Source organism: Elephantulus edwardii, unplaced genomic scaffold (assembly GCF_000299155.1).
Source record: "Elephantulus edwardii isolate Elephantulus edwardi_28Jun2011 unplaced genomic scaffold, EleEdw1.0 scaffold00559, whole genome shotgun sequence".
In the NCBI taxonomy this organism is placed as follows: Eukaryota; Metazoa; Chordata; class Mammalia; order Macroscelidea; family Macroscelididae; genus Elephantulus; species Elephantulus edwardii.
The window spans coordinates 194,255-199,787 of record NW_006400309.1 but is presented as its reverse complement, the minus strand read 5'-3'; the positions used below and the strand labels follow the sequence as shown (position 1 = coordinate 199,787).

General features: G+C 43.8%; 1 pseudogene; it reads right to left on the bottom strand.

Annotated features, from left to right (window-relative positions):
• The window catches only part of LOC102856329, a 48,480-nt pseudogene extending 44,527 nt beyond the window's left edge, over positions 1 to 3,953 (bottom strand).
• Between the last annotated feature and the right edge of the window lie 1,580 nt (positions 3,954 to 5,533).

Sequence of the window (5,533 nt, the reverse complement as noted above, 5' to 3'; positions counted from 1 at the left end):
ATGGGTGTGTCAGAGGCGGTGCGGTTGGCGTAGGATAGAGCAGGGTTTAGAGCTGTTGTGCATAGGGTCGCTATGAGTCGGAAACGACTCAACGTCACATAACAACAACAACAACATCAGGATCCTGAAGCCTGGTACTGCTGCCATCTGTCACCATATTTAGTGTTACAGCTCTCTTTCAACTGAGTCTAGGAATTTTTCAATGGCGAGATTAACTCCATTCCAGATTCCTCTTCTCACTGGTAGAAAGGTCCCCATCCTCTCCTCCAAAACCTCTGTAGGACTGACTGCCTAAGACCACAAACTGATCAATCCTCTCAGAAGGCCACAGGTACCTACCTGCATAGTTAGCTGTCCAATGCCTGAAAGCGTTTTATGTACTTTATTTACATAGTAAAATATCCAACCTCCTTTCAAGACTGTGGCCTAGTAAATCACTGTGGCAGAACTAGAAACCTGAAGTCAGAAAAATCATAGACAAAAGAGAAACCCATTTTACTTTAGCTCGGGAAGAACGACTCCATGTTCAAGAAAACCTAATGTGTTTGATCAGATGGTGAAACATTATTGAAAGGCATATGGCAATGATGCTTGACATTTTGGATATAAATAAATAAGCAGCTAAGGGAGCAGGGGAGGAAAAGCAGACAAGTAATGAATGTGAAGGCTATCCTAGAATGAAACTATGAACTGGTGTAGAACTTGTGTTAGGGAGGAACAATATTTTACCTGAAATCAAGTGTATACATTATATTAAACTAATAAAAAAGACAGAGAAAACAGGGGCTATTATATGAGAGTAAAGGAATTTTTGGGTGGCATAAATAGTTGAGTGGCTATCAACTGAAAGAATGTCAGTTCAAATCTATCCTAAGGCATCTAGAAGAAAAGATTGGTGTTAGACTTCTGAAAGATCACAGACACTGAAAATCCTATGTTCTACTCTGACATGAATCAGAAATAACTGAGGTTTTTAAAAAATCTATTTTTTAAGGAATATGAGGTTCCTTCTACTCTGCTGAAGGACAAGAGATGATGTGTAAAACTGATTCATCAAAAACAACAATTAAAACATATTCAAGAGTGTTCTCTCCTTTGCTGCTGACAGCATGCTACAAGGTTTGGGCTCACCCCTGGGTCCTTTAGCCCTTTTCCTTCTTCTTTTTCACGTTAACTCTTTCACAAGGCAAACCTTTCACTAATTATGCCTGTCTTATTACCTTAATAAGCTTTCTTCACTTGTTTTGCTAACAAGCAACATATTCAAGAATTGAGGACAGCCACCTTTTGTTGTTGTTAGGTCCTGTTAAGTAGAGTATGACTCGCAGTGATCCTATGAATAAAAGATCTAAAACTTGTTCTATCCTGCACCATCTTCATACTTCTTGACACACTAGAGCCCACTGTAGCAGTCATTGTGTCAATCCACCTGGTTACAGGTCTTCCTCTTCTTCACTGACCTCCACCCTTCCAGCATCAGACTGTCCCTCTTCAAGTACCAGTATGTGAGGCTGCCAAGCCTCATCATTTTTGTTTCCAAAGATCATCCGGCGGCACTTTCCAAGACATGTCTGTTCTTTTGGCCATCCATGGGATATTCAATGCTCTTCTCCAAAACCACAGCTCAAAAGTATCAATTATTTTTCTGTCATCCTTATTACATTTTCCATCTCTCAGCAAGTGACTGGAAAGACCATGGCCTGAATCAGACACAACTTAGTCCTCAAACTGACATCATTATCCCTCAATAATTTGGAGAGGTCCCTGCCTGTGGATTTTCCCAGTGCAATGTTTCCTAGTGCAGGGAAATATTTTTCATCTTAGACAATTAAATTTTCATATAACTTATGATGTGAGTCATTCTCACACTACATTATTATAGGAGAATTCTTTTTCAGGGAACTCTGGTGGCATAGTACATGGTTCAAATTCATCAGATGCTCTGCTGGAGAAGGAGGGGCAATCTCCTCCTGTAGCAGTCAGATCTGATGTGACAGTATACGCGCACACAAAATTAATAAAAAAAAAATTCTTTTTCATCACAATAAATTTTTTTCTTAAGCATGTGTTATTTTCAAGTGTATATCTCACTATATGGACATAATGACAATTTCACATTTGTTTTTAGGTCTTTAGACTGGAAATGCTCATTATGCATGTACCTAGATTTCCTTAATCTTAATTATAACTACCTATCATTCAATTATAAATTCTCCTTATTCCTAAAATACATGAAATTGATGGAGGATGACAGAAATGTACATGATGGCTCTATTGGGTGCCTGACAGTGTATCAAAGTTTTGTACACACTACAGTACACGCACAAATAGTATGTAGCAAGACTGAATGAAATGTAATCAATCCCGCTACATATTTTTTTAACCATTGACCCCACATCTGGAGATCACAGGGCCTTCCCTTAGAAAGTGCTCCTTCCTAGTTCTCATCTTCATCTTATCAAATCACTAATAAATGGGAACACGTCCTGGTTCTACCAAATTTCTGGTAAAAATCTGAGATAGGAAATACTGAAGGATTTACTAAATGAGAGAAGAAATACTTTTTTTTTCCACACTATGAAAACGCTTTAATGCGGTGTCTGTACAGCATGTGAGACAGGACAGCGAGACACGCATCAGGACAGGCTGAGACAAATAAAAGAGTTCACATGGCTCCTGCTGAGGCCCTAGGACACCTCCTCCTCAAAGTCGCCCTCCTCCTGCTGGTGGTACTCGGACACCAGGTCGTTCATGTTGCTCTCGGCCTCGGTGAACTCCATCTCGTCCATGCCCTCGCCCGTGTACCAGTGCAGGAAGGCCTTGCGCCGGAACATGGCGGTGAACTGCTCCGAGATGCGCTTGAACAGCTCCTGGATGGCCGTGCTGTTGCCGATGAAGGTGGCAGACATCTTGAGCCCCCGGGGCGGGATGTCGCAAACGGCCGTCTTCACGTTGTTGGGAATCCACTCGACGAAGTGGCTGCTGTTCTTGTTCTGTACGTTCACCATCTGCTCGTCCACTTCCTTCATGGACATGCGGCCCCTGAAGACGGCAGCGACGGTCAGGTAGCGGCCATGGCGCGGGTCGCAGGCGGCCATCATGTTCTTGGCATCAAACATCTGCTGGGTGAGCTCAGGCACGGTCAGGGCCTGGTACTGCTGGCTGCCGCGGCTGGTGAGAGGGGCGAAGCCAGGCATGAAGAAGTGCAGGCGTGGGAAGGGCACCATGGTGACGGCCAGCTTGCGCAGGTCGGCGTTGAGCTGGCCGGGGAAGCGCAGGAAGGTGGTAACACGACACCAGGTGGTTGAGGTCACCGTAGGTGGGTGTGGTCAGCTTGAGCGTGCGGAAGCAGATGTCGTATAGGGCTTCGTTGTCGATGCAGTAGGTCTCGTCTGTGTTCTCCACCAGGTGGTGGACCGAAAGGGTGGCATTGTAGGGCTCCACCACTGTGTCCGACACCTTGGGCGAGGGTACCACGCTGAAGGTGTTCATGATGCGGTCTGGGTACTCCTCTCGGATCTTGCTCATGAGGAGAGTGTCCATGCCAGGGAGTGGGTCAGCTGGAAGCCCTGCAGACAGTCTCAGCTCTCTGCCCCCTTCCTCACGACATCCAGCACAGAGTCCATCAGCTCCGCACCCTCTGTGTAGTGACCCTTGGCCCAGTTGTTCCCCGCACCACTCTGACCAAAAACGAAGTTGTCAGGCCGGAAGATCTGCCCAAAAGGCCCGGAGCGCACAGAGTTCATGGTGCCCGGCTCCAGGTCCACCAGGACGGCACGGGGCACGTACTTGCGACCGGTGGCCTCGTTGTAGTACACGTTGATCCGCTCCAGCTGCAGAACGCTGTCGCCGTGGTAGGTGCCGGTGGGGTCGATGCCATGCTCGTCGCTGATCACCTCCCAGAACTTGGCGCCGATCTGGTTTCCGCACTGCAGGTGCACGATTTCCCTCATGGCGGCGGCGGAGGTGGCGCAAGAATACAGGAGCGGAAGAGCGGGCGCGCAGACTGCTCAGAAGAAACACTTTTTAAAAGAACAGGGGACTGCAATAGCATTGGATTGTAGGAAGAAATGGAGAGTATTCTGATAGGGATCCTGTGAACCAATATTTAAAAATAAAATGTTTCACATTTTTTCCTAAGTCAGATTATTTAATGTTCTATAAGTCATAAGCTTCTTGATGGAATTAATAAGTAATTATCTAATTTCTTTTAATCTAATGAAAATTTTGTTCATAGGGCCACTATGAGTCATTATCAACTTGACAGATCTACACAACAACAATGAAAATAGCTTTTGATACACTTGTTAGCTACACCATTTAAATGAATAACTATTGGTTAAGAGCATAAAAATTTTGACAAGATATTCTTTTCTTTTGGTCTAACAATGGTTATCTAAATACTCATTCTTTTAAAACCATTTCCACTAAGGTTTTTTGTTTGTTTGTTTTTGGGGTTTTTTGTACCCAGTCTGTTAGAAACCCTTTCCTTTAGAGCAAGGGTAGGAAAACTTTGATCTCTGCTTTTAACTAAACTGTCGGGAAGTTTTCTCTAAAGAAAAAAGGTGTGATGGTGAGGACAGCAAACGCTTACATATTAGGGGTAAAAATTATTTCAGCAAAAGGAAACAGCATCTCACCTGAGCCATGGCTTTGACATTTGTTAAAAATGACCAGTCGTCCTCCAGGCACCTTGTTTAAAAAGGCAGAGCTGGTGAAGGAAAAGCAGCAATATGAGATCTCATATGCCTCACAGTTTCACAGAATGATCATCCCATATCACATAAACGCTGGAGGAGCATTGTGAGAATGTATTTGTCTTTCATTGTCTTCAACCCTAGAGACCTCAATTCATACTAGAACAGGATGAGTTTGGCCATCATGATACAACTTAGAAGACATGTCTGCATATACACATTTTTGTGTGTTATGGAGTCATGACTGAACCCCTCCAGCAGGGTTCAGAATATGTAAATCTCAGGGAAGTTGACTACCCATCTTTCCTCCAAGGAGTAGTTGTGGATTCAACCAATCCACATGCCTTTGGGTTGACAGCTCAACCTCTAAGCCACTAAGCTGCCAGAGCTTCGTGTGTGTGTGTGTGTAAAATACATAACAGATATATTTTTTAAATTTCATAAATTGTAGCATATTCTATCTCCTGTTACCCATATGGCTATTTCTAACAATATATCATAGAACTGATACTAACAAACTATTGTTAGGTGCCATCTGTTGTTGTTGATTGCCACCGAGTTGAGCATGACTCTTAGCGACCCTATGAACAAAAGGCCTGAAGCCTTTCTATAACTATCGTCACTTATTAAAGTTCATAGAGTTTCCAGAGACACGTTGTTCAGGGAGTGGATACTACTCCTGCTTCCAATAGGGGCCACCTAGTTGAGTATAACTCAGAGCAGACCTATGAACTCTGTTCCATTCTATGACATCCTTTTTTTATCCCTGACACACTTGAGCTCACTCTCACAGTCATTTTATCAACCCATCTCTCTTTTGCCAACCCTCCATCTTT